Below are 22,765 nucleotides of genomic sequence, written 5' to 3'. Positions count from 1 at the left end.
TCCTGTTATGTCTTGGTAACTTAGTCCAATTAAAAGGAAAGGGACATATTGTAGAAGTACCCAAGCAGAAAGATATATACTGTGTAATATGGAACAAAAGCTAAACAGACTTAGGTTTCTTCTCTGTAATGAGAAGACTATAGAGTTTTTAAATCATTTTATACTCACAGTTATCTTTTGTATGTGAAAGCAACAAAAAAAGACATTTTCAAATATGAAAACACAAAATGAACCATGGGTACTCTTCTTTTTGAATATTTTCTTGATAAAGTCAACTCAGCTGACTAATATTTGAATCAAAAGTAAGAAGGCCTTGAAAATAATGAGACATCGTGAAATGCAGATCATGACTGGAAATTTGGTTACCGGAACTGAAGCTAGGTATGTACTGTAGAAAAAGCTACAGGAATATAGATCTGTGACTTCAGATTATGTTAACATCTAAAAGAGGTGGAGAGTCAAGAGCATATAAGAGATCTTAAATAAGTAATTGTTTTGCCTCAGGAAGATTTAAAAGATAAAAGCTCCTGGTGAGAGTGATATTTCCTACTCAGTTGCCTTGATTTATTGTCCATGTACTGGTGACTCACCACATCCATATCTCTTCTGAGAAAAGTTGGCCAAGTTCTGCCCACAGGCCAGATAGGTAGCTCCATCGGGATGGTCCACCTGTACCTCCATTTCAGTGCGTATAAAACTGAACTCCTGGGGCGCCTGGGTGCCTCAGTCATTAAGCGTCTGCCTTGGGCTCAGGTCATGATCCCAAGGTCCTGGGATCAAGCCCCACATTGGGCTCCCTGCTCAGCAGGAAGCCTGCTTCTCCCTCTCCCTCTGCTTGTGTGTGTGTGTGTGTGTGTGTGCTCTCTCTCTGTCAAATAAATAAAATCTTTTCTTAAAAAAATTTTTTAAATTAAAAATAAAACCGGATTCCTACTCTCTACTCAAATATTCTGTGGTCCTGAGCTCCTTAATAAAATTTCAGCAGCATCATCCAGTTACCTGGGCCTCAATTTTTGAGTGATCATGCATTGCAGTTTTTCATTAGTGTCCCCTTCAGTCCCTGCTCATCTCTGTCTCTTTCACTTTCTCCTTGTACCCAAACAAATACCAGGTCTTTTCATTCTACTTCCTAAACGTATCACAGTTTTGTCCGCTTCTCCTTAACTTCAGTACCAGTGCCCTCCTTTAGGTTGCTACTGTCTCTCCCCTGAGTGATGGCGACACTCCTGTAACAGGTGTCCGTCCCTCCCTCATACATTTGTTGGAGGAATTAAATAAGGTTACGTATATGAATTTTATAGTGTAGAATCTGGTACTTAGTAGGCATTTAACGGATACTAGCCATGATGTTTCAGCTGCTCAAAACTCTTCTTTTGCCCACTGCCCTAAGGCTAAACTTACAGACTCTTTAACTTGAATTATGTGTCTACATTTTGGTTTCTCTAGCATCATCTTTCACATTACCCCAGCCTGCACTCTGTGTTTCAGCCCTTCAACTATCAATTCTCTTAACATACCATGTTCTCTTACTTCTAGACCTTTGCTGCCTGGAAACAAAACAAAAACCCCCTACCAGCACATCCCCAGGCACGCAAGCACACACACACACACACACTCTCTTTGCCTGATTGACCCCTGGTTATCGTTTAGGACTCAGCTTAAGTGTTACATTCTCTGGAAACTTTTTCCAGTATACTTGAGTCATATTAGGTGTCGTTCTTGTATGCTCCCATGGGACTGTGTGTCTAACCACTGTTGTCCCACATAGCACATGTATAATATTCCTATGAAGATGCTTGCTATAAACCCCGTGAAGGCATAGGTTGGGTCTTATTCATCATTCTTACATGACACCTAGCAGTCTGTCTAGAAAGTAACCCAGTAATACGTGCCAGGAGCGTTCAAACTAGGCATTGCACTGGAAAAAATCGATCCTGTGTAGAGATGAAGAGAACTGTGGGCAAAACCTTTCTCTCAGCTTTATCATCTGAAAAAATACTTTAAAAGACTTAAATGTTCAATAATAACCATCGAGGAATTGGTCAAATAAACTATGTTCATAAAATTCTATATAAAGTTAAAGGAGATGCCTGTGCTAGCATGTATTTTGTAATAAAGAGCATAGGATTGGTAAATTCTGAGGCTTAGCTTAAGTTTTTATGAAATCTGCCTTTCACATTCCATGGAGAAAATAAAGAAGACTCGCCTGAATTAAAGAAGTTATGAATGGTTGAATGAAATAAGAAGTACTTGGTATACAAGAGATGTTTGCTGATTGATCATTAAAAATTGTGGTAGAGAAGGTGACAATTATGAGAAGTTACGTGTAGTAATTGATAGGCAGTTAAGGACAGATTTAAAACTAAGCATCCCTCTGAGGAAAAGTATGTTTGTAGTGATCAATCTTTATGGGAAAATTTTTGCTTTAGGAGAATCATCTTGCATTCAGTATTACCTTCTTTTAAGATCAATAGGAGTTTTGGGTACTTCAGTATAATTTGTTGTGGGTATAGTGTTTCGCTTCAGATTGCATTCAACTGCATGTAACAAAAAGCGTGCTACATTGGCTTCCCAAGAAACCAAGTTTCAAAGTAGTAGGTAGTCCAGGCCTTGTGATGTGTTCCATGAGGTCATGAAAGGACCAGGCCCCTTTTACCTCTCAGCTCTGCATTAGCCTGTGGTGGTTCTCATGGTTTCAAGATTGTGCCTGGTTCTCCAGACATTGCATTGTGTTCCAGCCAGGAAGGGGTAGGAGGAGCAAAGGATGAAAGTTATGCCACTTGAGTCTGCTGACTTTTATTAAATTGAGGATACAATAATTCTCTGGGAAGCTCCACTTGCTGAATTCTAATTATATTTCATTGGCCAGAACTGTGTCACGTAGCCACAAGCATGGAGAATCAAGGGCTTTTTTTTTTTTTAAAGGTACGATTACTGTCTTCCTGAGTAAAATTGAGTTTCTGTCAGGAAAGGAGAATATGGGAATGGCTATTGGGTAGGCAACTAGCATTATCTACTCATTAGGTTCATTAACTAGACGACTCAGGCCAGCTACCATATTTTCTGATCATGGACTACTCTTCCCTGCCCTCTTCCTCTCAGACTGGAGTTGTATTCTGCACACTGTGGAAACAGGTCTGTGCTGAATAAATCAGTCCTGGATGCTAGAAGCTTCTTAAAATCCTGTTCTCAAGACTCTCCTACCAGTTAGGTAGTAAAATCATATCTAACACAATTATTAAAGAAACAGATTTTCCATTTATTCTAAAACCAAAACATAATTAGATATTGTAAAATTAAGAATTGGGATAGAGATAAAGTAAAAGCATATATGTCCTGTTGGGATTTGGGGTATTCATATATAAAGAAAATATTCTTAAATGTTTACTGTTTCTTAGTGACCTATTTAGGGTCATGTTAAAAGATACTTATTCCTTGGTTCAGATAGTCAGCCATTCAGTGACAGATTTATTTTGTGTTCCTGCCTTTGTCGCACTGTGCTGGGATATGTTCATGTTCTCCTTCCCCTTTCATTTCTTGTGTTTTTTTTTGTTTGTTTGTTTTTTGTTTTTTTCTTTTTCTTTCTTGTTCAGAACCACAGATAGGGTGTCTTCTATAAGAAGTCTATGCCTTGGACTGCTTGTATAGCCTACCTTTAAATAAAATCCTCAATCCTTTACCTGAAATCTTTTGTGAATTCAGAATTTTTATTTTCTAGGAACATAATATGCATATATGGCATATTATTACATAAATATTTCAGTCTGGGACAGGGCTCATTAAATAATTTAAAATTTCTGAATATTAAAAGATCAAGTGGAATAAATAATTTTATGTGGCTTCATGTCAGTTCAGTTTAGGTTTTGCCACCAAATGAGTTTTGAAAAAACCTGATTTTCAGAATTTTTCAGATTTTGCAGATAGAGACTGTAGAGCTATATAATAAAGGTTTGGAAGAATTATGAAATAATTAGTTTAAAGTAATTAGCAAATTCCCTAATAAAGGCACAGTACAGGAGAAAGCACCATAACTCTTCTGACTTGCATTGGATTGTTACTAGCATCATGCTTAAGTGCCTCAACTTTTCCTCTTTGTCCAGCTTCCCATCCCTTCCAAAAACTGAAAAATGTCTGTCTTTCAAGAAATTTTTGCAAGTCAACTGGTGCTGACTTTTCACCCTCTGTACCACATTCCCGAAGCACAGAGGTATTTAAGTGCTAACTTTTCTTCTTTATAAGAGTCCTTTCCTTGATTCTGCTTGTCTACTAGTGATCTAGCTTCTTGAATATTCATTAGGCTTCCTCGTTATCAGAATTAAAAAAGAAATTCTTATTCCTTTCTTGCACCTCCTGAAAAAATACTTTTTATGGTTTTGTGTTAGGCAGTTTAAAGTTTATGATAGGCAGCTTTAAATAATATAACTGTATTTATTATATATACATTTTTACTGTCACCTAGAAGTTTGAAGAAAATATTTATCAGTAGGCGACCATCATTCTCACATACTGATTTCTGAAAGATTTACAACGTGGTCAGAGTTTGTCTCCTTAGTGCTTTCAGGGCATGATATCTTAAATCATTCTTTTCATCAATTTTATGTGAACTTGAAAAGAATCTTCCTTCCCAGGCCCTTATAATTAGTCTACTGTGATTTTGTTCCTAGGTACAAAATTATTTTAGATTTTATTAGCTTTAGATTTTATCTGTGGAAGTGGCTGAACAGACTGCATTTAAAATGATAGTTTTAAGTTTTATTTCTTGAAAAGCAATGGCAAAGTAGTTATGTGTTCAGTGAACACCTGCTAAATTGCCTGGTTAGTCTGTGTTTTAATTGCCTTTTTATTGTTTATACTTTAAATCAAACTTTCTTAACTAGCTGTGTGGTTCTAGTTTGTTGTCAGATTATTATACAGTGAATTAAGTTTATACAAGGTGTTTTAGTTGTGTGGTTTGTCTAATGAAATCAAAGCGATTTTGTTTGTTGCTTCCAACATCTTGCAATTACCTCATCAAGGATCATAATTGGGAGAGTGCAGAAGATGGAGAGGAAAAATGTGTGCCCTCTGTGTGTTGGATTATGATGAGATATTTTGTTACACTGTGAAGGCAGAGTTAGCATGGGGACTACCAACTGTAATCTGGGAAGGATTATAATCATTTCCAGTTATGATATTTGGAAATGCATAACTTGGTAGAACCTAAGAAAAACTTGGGAAAGGAGATGAGATAGTGGCAAAGAAAAGCTGACGTTAGTTTTGCTGTATCTGCCAGGTAATGCAAATCTTAAATGATCCTCTTCTGTTATTGCTGTAATGCCAGAGGTTTTCCCCCCGTTAGTTGGAACTGTGTAATGCACCATGAAAGAGAGAAAGTAAATATCTGGACTACAAGTCATTTTAAAAAGTGATTTGTATTAGGGTTGGGCAGGGGGGAAGTGATGATTAAATGAGAGTCCTTAGCTGTTCTGTTTTGTTTTGTTTTCTGGTTTCTTGCACACTCAGTCCTCTGTTCTCTCTCTTCTTTCCTCCCCGTGTCCATCATGTCTTCTGAAATTGCTGAGACAGAGCTAATTAACTCAAAGCAGTTCACAGCATAGACTGAAGTGATATGGCGTATTTCAAAGTCTTCTGTTCTTCTGAACCAGATTTTTTTTTCCTTCTAAATGCAGATTAATAAAGCATGCACTACAAGAGGAACAAGGAAAAGGATTTTAGTGAAGGTATCCCGATCCTGAAAAAGTCGGGATCACATACTAATGTGTGTGTCAGAGTCACATACTAATTAGGACTCATACTAATTAGCTACTAAAATGAAACAAAACAGAACCTAGTTCACAGCTTATTATAAAAAGTGATTTAATATTATATAAAACTAAATGTATGGTTAAAATTATTATCTGCTTTAAATGTGAATCTTTTTCCCCTATGGGACACGGGAAGGAATCTGTGTTCTGGATGCTTATTACCTAATTTATTGGTTGGGCACATGTTACATTTTATTATCAGAGCCCTTATGACTAGACCTGTGTAGTAGAGCATCCAACAAACCTGCCAGTAGGAATTCTAGGCTCAGTACCTGGATGTGCCTCAGGGCTTCTGCAGAATCAGGATACTGGCCCGAGTCTTCAGACCATATTATCTCTAAGCCTCTGGGAACATGGGGTTAAGCAGTAAATCACTCATTTCTGGGATGCTGGCTTAAACATCTTTGGTGCTGAGGATAGGTGATCCTCAACTGTTTTTCTTCTCCACGTTGCACATTAGGAATATAGTATTGTCTTGCTGGTAACAATGAATCCTGGCAGTTGTGATTCTCCAGGTGTGTTTGTGATGGGACAAGTCAGGTGACACGTAAGCTCTGGTAGAGGGCAGTAGGAGGGCACCAATAGGTTGGCAGATCCTTCAGGTAAGTCTGTTAGCATTGCCCTCACTATTCTTTAGAATTGCTTCTGTGGATAAAATAGGGTTTTACCCAGTATGTCAAGACTTCAGTGTCCTTTGTAAATACGTTTTTGACTACACAGCTTCAGCCACTCTTCTTTCGCACATCTATGGAATCTCGGTGAACATAAGTGGTGTAAGCTAGGTTGTGTGATCCTGATGCATACTATAAGCCATTAGGAATTAGAGACATTTTTATTGCTGTGTTGTCGCTTTTGGTATCTCAGAATACCATTTCTATCATAAGAGCTTCTCCCGATAAACCCTTTATAAGTCAAACATTTTATAGATTTTATGCTACATGCTCGCTCTTTTCTTTTGTGTTTTCCTGTTGTCCTTCACTTTAGTTTTGACCACTGCAAGTATTAGTTTTACTTCTTATGCGATTTGCGATGCAATTGAAATACACAGAACACACGTAGAATAAAAGAGCATGACTACGCTTTCTAATGCACTAAATACACAATACTAGCTGGTGTCTGACATCTTTGATGTAGCTGCTATGGGTCAGGGGGAGATGGGGTTGCTATTTGACTATTCAGTTCTGTGGTCCTGCAGTTACAAAATTGTATAGGAAACCAAAATATTTCAATCAAGAAAATATTCACTAATGAATCAGTGAGTTATATTATTCAAACATCCTCTTTGAAATATCTTTTGATTTATTTGAAGATAATCTGATTCGAATTGATCATAAAGTAAAATCATAAATCTTTCAAAGACTCTGTTTCATGAAGTCTGTGATATGATGGTCTAGAACATTTCTGCTCACAGGCAAAGCCATGAAACAGTGAGGATCTCCAACTAAGAATTCTTTGAATATCAAAGAAATTAAGAAGAGGACTTTAGGAAAAATGATGAAGTCCTTGAATATTGTTTACAAATGTAGTTATGTTTAAAACCATCCTATAAAAATTAAATGCGTGAAGGTGTCATAAAGTGCTAATATAAAATATTGTTGGAAAAAGTCTGCCAGAAACTCCAGTTCATTCATTTTTTTGCTCATTCTAAGAATTGCATGTAGTTTTAAATAATTGTCTAAACTTATTTTAATAGTGTGTGTTGTCCTTTTTCTAGCTAGGCCCAGTCAAATCTTTTTTAGCACTATTTGTATAAAATTTTAACACCCTTTTTAAGTGGAGCTACTTGAAATGATCTTTTTTCCAGAACCAACTCTCTTGGGGAATAAGGACCCCATGTATATAAAATAAATGTGTGATTCTGCATGGATAGCCATACATTTTTGTTGTCTTTTAGTGGTCTAAAATGAATGTCAGGATTTTAATTGAAATTAATTGTGGCTAAAGTACAAATAGGCAATGTATGTGTTTTCTTACTCAGCGAGCTTAGGCAGGGATCAGGAGATTAGTTGGATCAAGCTGATTATTTTAGAAAGGCTAATAAAACCATGTGTTATATAGGTCATTTTCTGGGCCATGGAAATAACTTTATTATAGTTCTATTAATGTCTTCCATTTGTATAACATTTTATTCTTAGAAAGTGAATCATTATTTCATTACCCTTTGTAGTGTGTGTTATTTGTGATGAAATTGCGTGTTCTCCAAAAATTTTACCAGAATGTGTTCCTTATAAGTCCTCTCCGTGTGTTGACTCTATGTCTACAAGCTGAGTCTTTACACATAGTGTAAAAGAAGTAGAAATACTGTTTTAAGACCCGAGTAGTGAAGCAGCCGTTTTTGCAGGTATCTTGTGGTCTGTAATCCTTCAGAACAAGACCGAATCTCAGTGGTCTCAGTCTATGTGAGTTCCCCCACAGCACAAGTGTCTTCTGCTTCCAGAAAGCCTGTGGAAATTCAGATGAGTGCAGTTTGGAATACAGCAACTACTATTTCACAGACAGCCTATGAGGTACGTTTTCGCCATAGAACTTAAAGAGTCACCATTAAAAAAGCATAGCCAGTATGTAGTTTATATATGTATCCCTGCTCCCTTTGAGTCATCACATTGGTGTATGTGAAGTGGTTAAAGTTGTGGATACCAGGGGATTTAACTGACCAGTTAAATGACACTAAAGGAAAAGAGATCCTGTGTTTCCTAGAATACTAATATCTTCTTTAGTGTGTATATCACATGTTATTATTAGTATGTTATTAGCATGTATATTGTATATCTTTGTAAGTATTGGAACTTTTTCCTGAAGTAATGAAGTCATCATTACCTAAAAAATTTTGAAATTCTTTGTTTAACTCAATTCAGTAACAATTATGCACACTGAAGTTGAGATGAATAACACCTTTTCTAAATAACTTAGGTCCTTTCAGCGTTTCATTGCAAAGGTGACGTGACACACCATAAAAGAAGGACTTCCTAAAATAGAGGAAGGTGCTTTTTACCTGAGATACAACTGTGGAAAGCCTGGCCTGAAGTAATAGACATTTTTGGAGAAAATTTCTTAAAGTAATATTAAACTGGACCCCCGCATCACTAGAAAAGTTGAATTCTTGGAGTCTCGAGTGCAAATTAAACTGTACTTCTGAAGACGCAGCCAAAAGCTAGGAACTCTAAATGAGAATTACTTTGCTTGTTAAAAGCCATCGCTGGCTGCTTTCATAAATTCATAATCCTTTAGTTAGAAAGGAGAAGATAATAGAAGTTTTGGTCAGATGTTACAGGAAACAGCCTATCTAGAAAAGGGAGGAATAGCTCCTAGAAGGCAGAGGTCACGACTTACAGTGTGTGTGCATCCTCTGTGCTTTGTGCATTGTCTGCTGGACCCCAGGCATTCGATGGCCACTGTTAGCCTGCCTAATATTTATAGTATTACATTTACCACTTTTATTTTTAATGTACTTGAAACCATAGTATAAAAAGGGTCCTGATAATTAGGAAAAATTGTTGTTCACCTAAAGCTCCTACCTTCATGAAGCATTTTCTCCTCTGAGCATCCATTAAGAGCACCAGAGGACAATTGAGGTTGCTCGTATAATTTCATATATTGAATGAAAGCATTCATGCCTTTGATAGTCCTACCAACCTGAAGTTATTAGATTCCCTGGATAAACGGAAATGTGGATACTCTACCCATAAATTCTCAAAACATCTTTAGAGTATTAAATTCTTTTTAAAATACGGTAGTTTTTTTGTTGTTGTTCTTACTAGATGTATAAATCCTTTTCTTTCAGTAGATTGCATTTCTCTTTAAAAAAATTCTCTCCTCTGTCTTTTAAAGATCTCCTTCCTAGTGCAGATGCCACCACTCGGACTGAAAGTGTATAGAATTTTGGAATCAGCAAGTTCAGACCCACATTTAGCTGAGTATGTGCTGCATAATGGTAACGTAAAAGATAAAGGAATTTTCAACATGAAGAATGTAAAAAGTACTGAAGAAGATATAACTCTAGAGAACTCCTTTGTTAAACTTCGGTTTGATCAGTCTGGGCTTTTGGAGGTATGTTCTGAATAGTTTCCAAATTCATGGAAGGCTTATCACTTTTATTATAATATGTGCAGATTATGTATGCAGAGGGGGGAAAGTCGATGCAAATACTCTGGGAGAAAGGATGGATGAGCTATATGTATCTGATATATGTGGTCCACTGTGACCACTTGCTCCTAACAAGGGTGGTCTGTGGGTGGTGCTGCTCCGTGAACTGTTACTGGTCCACAAGATAAGTATAGAAGCTGTAATGGTTGAGAAAAATGTTTGTGGAAACTCTGAAAGCACAATGACACAATAAATTTATGCCTACTGAATCTAATAATAAAAAATTTGAGTGTATATTTGGTATATCACTTTAAATTTAATTTTTCTAGTAATTCACTCTTATTGTACTTCACAAAAATATTGGTCCATGCATACTGGAAATAAAAAAATAAACCTGCTTCTTCAGTACAGAAAGTTTGAGAAGCACTGGTCCACATCTCTTAATTTGTGTATCTCTTTCTTCCTTAATGAAGTGTGTTCTTTTTGTTTCTATTGTGAAAGTTTTAAATTCTAAGTATTAGCTATAAAAGTATACTTTTAAATATAAGATTTTGGGTGTTCATCCAAGAATCGTGAACATTAGAGGCTGAATGTTAGCATTTTTCTGTCTGTGTTGAGGTTTTTTGGTGTTTTTTTTTTAATCAACATATACATGGAACCAGATGCAACATCATTAAAATCTTAATATAGTAAGTTGCTTTTAAACATTGTTTTTATCCTTAGGAAATGATAAGTAAAGAAGACAGTAAACATCATGAAGTAAAAGTGCAATTTTCATGGTATGGAACCACCAGTAAAAAGGACAAAAGTGGTGCCTACCTCTTCTTACCTGATGGGGAAGCCAAGGTAAGTGCCAATGAACTGAGCTGTGAATAAGCATTTATTGAAAGAGTAATGAAGAAAAAAATAAGTTCATCTCATTATTTTGTCATCTGTTAGGTATAGATGAGTTGGTTCCACTATTATATTTCCTTATTGACACTTGGCAATCGGTAGTCGTGAGTGTTAGGTAAACAAATAATTTTTCAGGGTTGGAATTCATTAAGGTGCTACAATGAACAGTTGCTCTCCATGGAAAGAAGCCAGATTTGTTGGAGGGTTCAGGTGCTGTTGTGGTGTTCTGTGTGGCACAGCACATATACAGAGACAAATTATCTAGCCATAGGAGAAAAATAAATTGTCCAGTGGGCCATTTTTCTCCTTAACTTTCAGCACTTTAAAAAACAAAAAAAATTTTCCCTCCCCTTGACTGTAAAGGTGTAATAATATATACAAATTTTGGCACATTTTTGAAAATGCAGAAAACTGAAGAAAACAATAAAATTTACCAACTATTCCAAAGGCCATGCAAACCACTGCCAACATTTTGATGTATTTTTTATTGTCTTACTATGCATATCCCTTTCTCCCCCATTTTCACTGTTGTGACAGTGCTCACAATCAAATGGTATATTCTTCGAAAACACATTTTAATATATACTGTTGTGATTAAAGGTCTGAGGGTCCAATGTCTAACATGGTGACTGTAGTTGATAACACCATATTATATGATATGCTGAGAGAGTAGAACTTAAATGTTTTCACACACACAAAAATGTATATATATGTAAAAAAAAAAAAAAAAGAATTTCCTATTGTTGCATATGTAGATTTTCTCCCAATACTTCACTACTGTAACATTGTGATAAGCTTTCTTTGTAGCATTCTTTTTATGCAGTGATGATTATTTCCTGAGAATAACTTTCTAGAAGAGTTATTTTGTGTCAGTGGATGAGGCCTTTAAGACTTGATACAGGGGCGCCTGGGTGGCTCAGATGGTTAAGCGTCTGCCTTCGACTCAGGTCATGATCCTGGAGTTCCGGGATCGAGTCCCGCATCGGGCTCCCTGCTCGGCGGGGAGTCTGCTTCTCCCTCTGACCCTCCTCCCTCTCCTGCTCTCTGTCTTTCATTCTCTCTCTCTCAAATAAATAAATAAAATCTTTAAAAAAAAAAAGACTTGATACATACTGGGGCGCCTGGGTGGCTCAGTTGTTAAGCATCTGCCTTCGGCTCAGGTCCTGGTCCCAGGGTCCTGGGATGGAGCCCCGCATCAGGCTCCCTGCTCTGCGGGGAGCCTGCTTCTCCCTCTCCCATTCCCCCTGCTTGTGTTCCCTCTCTAGCTGTGTTTCTCTCTGTCAAATAAATAAAACCTTTAAAAAAAAAAAAAAGACTTGATACATACTATTTCTCTGTCCTGTAAAGTGACTGCATAAATATTCGCTCCCACCAGCATTTTTGAGAGTAGCTCTCTAATATACCACTCCAAGCACTGAGAATCAGTCATATCAAAAGCTTTACCTATAATAATGGGTGAAAAATATTTTACTGTTAAGTTTTTGTGATTATTAGGGAAGCTAAACTTCATACATTTATTTCTCTCTCCTATATCTTTTGTGAGTTTCATATATAAGTTCTTTGACCATTTTTCTACTGGTATGACTTACGGATCTATAAGCATTCTTTATATATGGTAAAAATTAATCCTTTTTCCTATATACTGCAAAATGTTCCATCAGTGTGTCATTTAATTTAATTATGTTATGCTGTTATAGTATTTTTTTTTAATTTTTGTGTAGTCAGTTCTGTATTTTTTTCTTTAGAACATCTTCCTTTGCTTTTCTACTTATATAGGTTTTCTCTACTTCAAGATAAGTTAAATATTCTCCATATTTTGTTGCCTAGAAACCTGTCTCCTGCAGAAGTTACTGTTGTTCTTCAATTTCGAAAAACCTGTTAACCGAAATCAAATAATAGATTTTATTTTATTTTATTTTTTTAAAGATTTTATTTATTTATTTGACAGAGAGAGACACAGAGAGAGAAGGAACACAAGCAGCAGGGGTGGGAGAGGGAGAAGCAGGCTTCTCGCTGAGCAGGGAGCCCGATGCGGGGCTCGATCCCAGCACCCCGGGACCATGACCTGAGCTGAAGGCAGAAGCTTAACGACTGAGCCACCCAGGCGCCCCAAATAATAGATTTTAAAGAATAGCATTGACCGTTCTAAGGAGTCTAGTTTTTTGTTGTTTCGATTTTTTTTTTTTAATCAGTGAGGAATTAAAGGTAAACTACAGCTCATAGTAGCCGTTCTAGGAAGGGTAGTGGATCCTAAGTATAAGCTGTATCAGTCTGTTCTCACTTGGACAAGAATTTGGGTTTTGGGTTGTTTTTTTTTTTTTAAGATTTTTATTTATTTATTTGAGAGAGAGAGTCAGAGAGAGGGCACAAGCAAGGGGAGCAGCAGAGGGAGACGGAGAAGCAGGCTCCCTGCTCAGCAGGGAGACCGACGTGGGGCTTGATTCCAGGAACCTGGGATCATAACCCCAGCCAAAGGCAGACGCTTAACCGACTGAGTCACCCAGGCACCCCAGGAATTTGGTTTTGATTGACTGTTCTTATACCAAAGAAAAAATGAAAAATAACAATACTTCTGGAATATTATGCATGGGCAATTGTGACTAATTTATTTAAAATTATTCTATCTTTAAATAGCTCTAATATTAAATTAAAAAACCAAGAGAATTATCATATATTTACAAAGAGAAAATAAAAGACTATCAGGGAGGCAGGTGGGTGCATCAGAAACAGGTAGGAGCCCAGAAATCCCCATGCCAGCTTTCATCTTCTTCCCTTACTTTTTAGCTATATGGTAAAATTAGGTCCAAGAACTTTGTAAACTCTTAATGCATTATATTAATTTCAGAATATTTTTTCTAGAACCAGAGAGGTACATTTGGAAGAAAATTTCACAGTTCTGAAAATCTGATGCTACTTAAGTAGTTCGCAATGCAAGCCTAGCTCGTCATGCCATTGTTGAGCTTCTGCAGCCTGTAATGCTTAAGAAAATATAATTCCTTCAAAAAAAAAGAGAAAATATAATTCTTCATAAATGCTTTCAATGTGTTCCTATGTCACAGAAGTATGTTCTGTTCCTGATTTTTCTTGACAACTAGATTCGAAATGACGAACCTTAAACCAGTGGTTGCCATAGTTTTTTCAAGTTTGTAAATTTGCTTTATATTCAGTTCTTTCTAGTAAAAGGGCAGTGTGTTTTATAGACTAGTAAACCTAAGTGTGATTAAGCAATTCTCTGAATCCTGCTTTCTGTTTGCTTAGATGACTCCCTGTGGTCATCCTTGCCACCTGCCCGACCCCTGAACATTAGGGGGCCACGGTTATAATAAACGTTTGCCTGGGAAAATGTCACTGCTGTAGAATGAATGGTATTTCTAATAAATAGCACATGGACAATATAGAAGGGTTTTAATTAGAAATTTTTATAGCTGGGAGGGAATGTTTGTAGATCACCTAGGCCAGTCAAGTTGTAAACATTTTTATTTTCTATTTTCAGCACTTTTTGTCTAATGAAAAACCTTATACTCCATTTTTATAGCATGCGCCTGTTCTGATACCTTGTAAGGTTTTGTTTTCACTTGAGATTGCAAATATCAGGTGGTATGTATTTGCCATTTGGGAAATGATAATAAACATCCCTTGGAAAAGTTAAAAGCTGAAATTTTTTCTTAAAAATGTCATTTCCTCCTCAGCCTTATGTTTACACAACACTGCCCTTTGTCAGAGTGCAACGTGGAAGGTTTTACTCAGACGTGACTTGCTTTTTGGAACATGTTACCCATAGGGTCCGACTGTACAACATCCAAGGTAAGAAAACAAAGCAATAGCTGTGAAACATGTACTCTGGTTCTGGAATTCTTTGTGTGTCATTTTTAATAAACTAGCAATTGGTTTTTTGTGTGGGTTTTTTTTTTGTTATGTTATGTTAATCACCATACATTACATCACTAGTTTTAGATGAAGTGTTCCATGATTCGTTGTTTGTGCATAACACCCAGTGCTCCATGCAGTACGTGCCCTCTTTAATACCCATCACCAGGCTCACTCATCCCCCCACCCCCTCCCCTCTAGAACCCTCAGTTTGTTTCTCAGAGTCCATCGCCTCTCATGGAGCAATTGGTTTTTGAACATGGTATTTATGGTGGTCTTTCCTAAACTTGTCATTATACTCACTGTGTGGTTTAAAAATATACTTAGCCTTTTGATAATCAGAAATGGTAAAACATTTAACTCTACATATGTATGTTCTTTCCCTATATATATCTCCTCTTACGTCTCATAATATTTGTCTTGGTCATGAGTTCATTAATTGGAATCTTTATTTCTAAGATCTAAAAACAGTGGGGTTTTTTGTTGTTGTTTTAATTTTACAAAATGGGAATTCTGTCAATTACGGCTTTCAGTTAGTAGATCATTGACCGTCTCTGACATGCACACACCCCCCCCACGTATGGCCTGCCTTAAATATGGAATGTATTACAATAGCAGGTGTTACTGGAATTTAACTTTCTTTTAAGAAAAACGTTCGTTACTAGTTCTTTCTGTTTACAAGTCTTTACCTGGGAGAGTATAAAATCGGGCGATTGTTTATTGCTTTTAGGATGGGACTGATGAGCAGCATCTTTATCAACCAAGTGACAGTAAATAGGCTTTTAATCCTCTTAGGGACTTAACCATGGGCAGTGGTTCTTGTCCTTCCTTAGGATTTGGATGGAGCCGTGGCTCCCAGACACCCTCAGAGTTGCACATTTATGTTGGTTCATGTTGAATTCACTTTTTTTAGAATGGAGTACTTTTCCAACCACAAATTTAATCCTAGTAACCAGACCACTTAACCATGGTATCAACTCTCTTAGAAAAGGACCTCATAAAAATGCCACTTTAGATTCTTCTTTGCTGTTAGCTAGGCTGAAAAAGTTAGAAAAGGAAATATTGTTTCCTTGAATCTTTATACCAGTAGATAATAAAGCGTTTGAAAACTAATGATAAAATATATGGGCAGGCGCTGTTTGCTTTTTGGGTTTTGTGGGGAAGCAAAGGGTACTGTGTTCAGGGAATGTTCACTTTGCTACCTACAAGAAAGTCTGAAATAATCTTTTATTGAGTTTTATTGAGTTTTCTAAAATCTCTGGTAAGCCAGAAACAATATTTTTGACCATCCTTTTCTACTCTTGCATAAGCCATTGTTCAACATCTCTGAGAGCTCTAAAATTATACCTTCAGCTACGGCCAGAGGTTTCATTTTATGGGTAGAAAGTAGCATCCCCATCACACAGGAGATGTGCTTATCTGCTTTTAGATTTGCTTAAAAAACTGTTGCTTGTAATGGAATGTTTCTTCCTTGAGTACAGCATGGCCCCCACTTTGGCCCAGGCCTGTGTCATCAAGCATGGTTTACTGTTGTTTTTCCTTAGGTCTACTTAGGAGGTAGGCTGTGTGACAGAGTTCATGCTGAAGCAGCTCGCCAGAGAATTCCTACTTCTCAGTCAAGTCCGTTTGCTTAATTGCTTTTCTTTTTGTTTAAATGAGTCTGTCACCATCATTGCAGCCTCAGAGTTTTCGCAGGTTGTCCAGGGGATCTGGAGCTCATCACAGAGGATGGTTTCCGTAAATTAGAGGGCCCTCTTCTGCTGCTGTGACTATAAGCTTAGTTTGCCGTCATATCCCAGTGGTTGATTTGGAAATTAATAGGCTCTGACTTGCCTGTGTACTCAACCCAACAAACATGCATTTACCAGGCCCTAAAAGCTTTTCTTTTCTCCTCTTTCCTTCTCCCCAGCTAAGCAGTCCAAAATGCCCAATGGCTGACTAGTAGCCCCTTTGCAGAACCAGGAACCACCAAGATTTAACTGCCTCCCAGCCCTCCAAGGTGACAATGCCAGTGGATTGGTCAGTTAAGAAAGAGAAGTTGTTCTCAACTGGACGCTTAGAGTATTAGCATAACAAAAATAATAATAATAAAATAAGAATACAGACCTCGAATTGCCTCTGGATGTCACAATGGGTGGAATAAACAGGGTGAAGCATTTGGATGAGATTTCTGTAGCTTGAAAGCAGAAAGCTTCAGAAGTTGGTGGGAAACGACAGATAAATAAGTTAGGTATAACGTGAAGTTAACTTAGAGTGCTTCTCCAGATGGGTTTTACTGTTCTTGGCTTGGATTGAACCTGAAACCAGCGTGTATAACCATTCGAAGTGACATAGCAATCTTTATTTTTGCTCTCTCAAGCCCAGAGTGTTTATATTTTTTGTTTTTTTCCAACATGAAAGCAATCGGTGGGAGATGGAGATGCCAGTTCACCTGAAAGGCTTTCATTCAAACTATACATCCTTCTATGTTTGTATCTGAGCCCCTCTCAACAAATCTCCCTCTTGGAAAAAATAAGCCCCGTTGTGGAGAGAGAGCCTCTTCTCAGTCGCCTTCCTGACCTCCCTCCATCTGTCGTTTTCTTTCACATACCGGTGCATGAAGGCTCAGGTTGTCTGGATCCTGGCTCATTGGGGTTTTAATTAAATCACTGGTCGAAACCTAAGGAAGAGATGTGAGGTCTTCAGGGTGTTTGGATGTCGACGAGTTCAAAGTGCCTGAATGGGGTCTGGTTATGCTGCACCAAAGCAGCCATACTGTGAAATACTTGAAAGCTCTTCGGTGTTTTAAACTTCGGCCTCATGTAAACCAGGTATCTGGGCGATTGATCAAAATCCATGGACAGGATGTAGCTTTTCGTCTTAGGTGTAGAGAAAACATCAGCCAACTTCCATGCTTTTGTCGAGTGGCTTGTGTTTAATATTTCTTGAAAGAACGTAAATACCTACTTTCAAATTTAACTTTCTAAATTGTCTTTGGATGTATGCTAATTGTGCCCCCTTTAAATAAACTGACCAGATGCAGTTATTCGGATGAGTATTAATGAATAGAGCCTGTTTGTTGTTAGTACCAAATTTATGAGCCAGAAAAAAATGGGGCTTGGGGGAGAGAAACTATTAATATTTTATGATTAGGTACTATAATGGTATTAGGTTACTAAACCATTAATTATACAAAAGATTTTATTACCTCTCAGCAACAAGGATAAAGAAACAGAAAGAGTTGATATTATGGAATATCTGTCTTTATTGAGAGTCTATATTAAATGTTTCAAATTCAGTTTACTTGAAATATTCTTTTAAAAAAACTAAAGTAATACAAACCTGATAAAGTATCCTTAAATTCCTCAGTCTCTATTTTAGTTACTCTTTGACCGTTTTCTCCCCCAAAGTAACCTTTGGCTCCAATTAAGCTTTGAGAGAAAACAAAAGCAAGAACAGAAATCAAACAGCACTTCCCAGATTATAAAAACTGTGTGGTCATCATTGATTTTGCAACAAACTGAGTTGGGAGGCGTAGGTTCAACCAACTTTGTTTTTTTGTTTTTTGTTTTTTTCTTGGTGTTTTATATTTAAGTTTTAGTGTCTATTTGTGTTCTCTCCAGATTCTGAAAATGGTCAGAGGTGCAGTTTAGAGTCCTCTCTTAACATCATTTAAGCTATTAAAAAACACTCTTGTGTTTCTTTTCATTATTGTTCAAACATTACATTCAAAACGTTTCTAGAAATATTAAATTAGAGGAAATCTTGTGCTCACTAGCTTTAAAAGCTCTACAAGATCAGAGGGATTTGAAAGAGTTCTAATGCAACACAATGTATCGCCTTCTATCAGGTTAAATAAGAAATCCATTTTGTAGCACCCATAATTTAATGAAATGCCCTTTTGGAACTATTTTTTTTTTAATTTTTCAAAGATTATATTTAGTTTGTAGAAAATAACATTTTTCTGGAGGAAAAGATGGGAGAAATGAGGATTAATTTTTCTTGCACTATAATCATCTTTAATTAAATTGAAGCTTTTCGTGTCACTAAGGCTACTTTAGCTTTTCTTTGTTAATCTTGATTTGGAAGATAGAATGTGATACAGGCAGAAGCCCCTGTATCCCCTTACGTTATATATGTTTCATCACAACAAGTGCATACCTTGCAGTGACATCATGATCAGTAAGTGACATTTGCTAGCTGTGGCTTCATTTGTCTTTGGAGTTGTAATTATTAGACTTTGGTGCCCTAGTTTTTTTGACATCAACAGCTACTTTGAAGAATGAGGTTGCTATGGGTTACCAGTGTGTCCTGTACATTTTCACTAGCACAAGGTTCAGGTTCCAGATCGGTTAAAATATATACCTTCAAGCTTCCCCCCGCCTCTCCGCCCCAGGACTACGTTCTCCTAGGCGGGTGTTTGTGAATGAATGAGTATGTGTGCAAACCATGTTTCAACCCTTAAGAGAAATATCTAAATGCAATACTTTTGCCTATTTTCCACCAACATACTATGAAAGTACTATATGTAATGGATCTTGCTAAAAGAAAACAAGTAGCCTGGAGGTAAAATGTAATGAACTGCCATCAAAAAGTATGGAAGAAAAGACTTTCCTTTGGCTGCAATGACTGAGTAATTTCCTTGCATGGGCACATTTAGCATTCAAAAAGAGGTCGCTTAGTTTTTCTCTGTTTTGAATATGTAATGTGATTGGATTCATAACATGACCCTTGACTTTTAGAAAGTCAAAATGAACTCCATCTAGTTAAACACATAAGAGAATCACACTGGGAATTAGAGGTCTGAATCCTCAGTTGTGCCTTGAAGCCAACCAGTGACCTTGAGTTTGTCCTTAGATTTCTTATGGACTCAGTTTCTTAAACTGTAGAAAGACTAGATAGATGGCCAATTAGGTATAACCATTAAAGAGTCTTCACAAAACTTAGTATTACATAAAGTCTCTGTTGTGCTTAACTCCTTGCTCCTAAATTCATCTTCTAAGGATGGTTGAATCTGGGCCTTCCATCCCTGGAGTCCTCCTCCTTGTAAACAAGGTCTCAGAGCTTCACTGAAGTTGTTTTTATTTCCATGAAAAGATTCATGAGGATATTAAAATGGTTTGCAATCAATCTCTCATTTTTTTCCCAGGACTGCGTTCCATATTTAGTTTAAGAGTAAAAAACATTAAGTAAGTTATGGCTAGGCAGACTTAGGTAATTCAGACATTTTTGGAATACCATAATATGCAATTGACTGCTAAGGATTTTTCTTTCCTGTTAATTGGAACTTTTAAAAATTGAAATAAGTAGCTATGTGTTGAATCTGATTATTCCCTACAGGCATGAAAGAGGAGGTTATTTTAAGGGACTATAAGCACATTCTGGCTACACAAATTGAGAACTCAGAGGTTATCTTGGGGGCTCGTTGACAGCAGCTGCTGTGTTGAAAGCATAGCTTCTTAGCAGGGAAGCATCCTCCCCCACAAATAAGTGTTGTACTAAACTCAGATGAAGGGCAGGGGGATGGGAAATATGGGGGGGTATGGTGGTTAAGAGCTCAGACTCCAGAGTCCACGTACCTGCATGTCATCTCCAGCTCCTATCCCAGCTCTGCCGCTTACTAGCTAGCTGCTTGACCTTGCGCAAGTTATTACCTCTCTGTCCTTGGTTTTGTCATACTGAAAAAGGTGACAATAATAGAATCCACCTCACAGAAGTGTTGGAAGATTAACTGAGTTAATATACATAAAGCCTGGCACATATTAAGTGTTGTGTCTCCTTAAGAGGTTGTGTAGGCTTTGGGCACCTGGGTGGCTCCGTCGGTTAGGCGTCTGACTCTTGATCTCAGCTCAGGTCTTGATCTTAGGGGTTGTGAGTTCAAGCCCCACATTGGGCTCCGTGCTGGGTGTGGAGTCTACTTAAAAAAAAAAAAAAAAGAGGATGTGGGCCAGATGAATTAGACATAAGTGTTACAAAAGACAGTAGCCATTGAGGGTTGGGGGTTTTGGGGAAGATTTGATAAAGGAAGTGAGCTGTTGAGATGCTATGTCTTAGAGAAATGTCATTTATATAGGCAGAAAGGAGGGAAAGAACATTACAAAGCGTGAAGTGGGGTTTTTTTTAATCAGACTCCTTTGTTCCTATTAGAATTTGAAAAAACTATTACATATATTTAAGTTGGCATCTAGTTTTTATACATTTAAAGAATTGCAGATGTTTTTTTCTGGGATATAATAAATATTGATATTTTAAAATAAGCATATCCAGTGAGTAGCAATTTGATTTCCAAATCATGCATTTTTAAAAAGGCCTGAATAAGATCTTTAACAGTCAAATTTCACATCCTTATTTTCTCCTTGAACTCGTATTTCCATTCTACTTCCACAGAATTTTATCTTAATGTAATATTTTTATGCTTGAGAGTCTTGTTATTTATCAACCTTTCATTACTCTTATTAAATACATATGTATGTGTATATTAAGTTTAAAAATTCTATCATCCTAAAAGTAAGTATTAGATTTTTTCTGGATTGAGTTATAAAGATTATTAGTAGTATACAGTTGATCAAAACAGTCCCTGTATAGGGGCACCTGGGTGGCTCAGTCGTTAAGCGTCTGCCTCCTGTATATTGCCATTTTGGTCATTTATTTCATGAACTTATAGGAAACTTTTTGCTCAGTGGATGAATCGTTTCTACCCTTTGTATCCCCATATGTTCATGTATCCATTGGTGAATGTTACTTATTGCTAGAATGAGATAGGTTTCAGCATCGATTTTCTTCTTAATTTTTGTTTTTATAAAGGTAAGGCCAAAAAATGATGTTACCATAAATAGGTGGGAATGGAAGGAGTTTTATTATAAGAATGTCATTCAGTCCCTTGAACTCCTTATGAGTTATGGTCCATAAATCACAGAATTGTCTATTGTCAAACTTGAGTTTCAATCAATTATTTTTAATGATCTACTGCCTGACAAATTGATTAGATACACCTTCAGTTTTGTTGAAGCCAAACAATAGAAAATCACATGTTTTGGAAAATATTTGTTACCCAGCCTTTAAAGTTCAACCAAACACCAGTATTGCAAATTGTCTCTGTTCAGCGTCCACTGGAGTTAGGATGAATGAGTGGTATGCTACTGATTCTTTTTTGTTAATTCAAGAGAAGGAACGGTAAAAGTGTGATTTAAAAAAAAAAAAAGAAAAAAACAAGGAAGAACTGCTTGCCTCCATAGCAAGATCAACTTGAGAAGTAAGAGTACACAGAATCCAAGCTTCCTGCATTAAGCTACCTTGGAAAGGAGCATGTTTGGGAGAGCGGGAAGTAGGCAAGTTCAGAGTGACTGTCAGTGTGGAGAGTATGCGAACAGACCATTATGAGTATTCTAGCATTCTTCCCTCGCTTGTCCTGGACCAGCCCCAGCTTGGATCGTTGGGAAGGGAACAGGAAAGCTCTACAGTGTTGTGAGCTCTTTTATTCACTCCCCATGGAAGTGCTTTCGTTAGATCTTGTCTGTTTTGGATTTAAAAAAAATGTTACTGATGTAGATGTTGTATTCCCTCCAAGAGAGAGCTTCCAAAAAACCTATTGTTTCCTTTTTTTTTTTTTAAGATTCTATTCATTTATTCATGAGAGATAGAGAGAGAGAGGCAGAGGCAGAGGGAGAAGCAGGCTCCCAAGGAGCAGGGAGCCTGATGCGGGACTCGATCCCAGGACCCTGGGATCATGACCTGAGCCGAAGGCAGACGCTTAACGACTGAGCCACCCAGGCGTCCCAAACCTATTGTTTCTTAAAATCAATGCTTAATAGGACAAAAAAAAAAAAGACAGCTTTCAGTGTTATTGTGTGTTTTTTTCTATTACTAGGTCTTCAAGTATATTGTAGTTAATTTGTGTCATCTTTAACCAAAAATTGCAATCCATGGAATCAAAATGCTCTACTTTTCCTATTATGCATTTACTTTTGTGTCATTTTAAGAATTACTGAAATGAAAAGCCTAAAATATGTAGACTAGTGCCTTGCTCATGATAAGCTGATCAATAAGTCGTAGTAGTTATTTATCAAGTGCTTTAGAAATGAAACGAAGTGGTGCATCATCATTTTCTTAAATTCAAGACTTGGAATGAAATTTACTCA

General features: G+C 37.0%; 1 pseudogene; it reads left to right on the top strand.

Annotated features, from left to right (window-relative positions):
* LOC123842729 (alpha-mannosidase 2-like) overlaps nt 1-22,765 on the top strand; it is a 119,120-nt pseudogene that overhangs the window by 66,016 nt on the left and 30,339 nt on the right.

The sequence above is a fragment of the Mirounga angustirostris genome, unplaced genomic scaffold, assembly GCF_029215605.1.
Source record: "Mirounga angustirostris isolate CCGP_5_RB_7025 unplaced genomic scaffold, mMirAng1.0.hap1 SCAF_49, whole genome shotgun sequence".
Classification (NCBI taxonomy): domain Eukaryota; kingdom Metazoa; phylum Chordata; class Mammalia; order Carnivora; family Phocidae; genus Mirounga; species Mirounga angustirostris.
The sequence above is the reverse complement of the archived record's forward strand: the minus strand, read 5'-3'. Positions and strand labels throughout refer to the sequence as shown.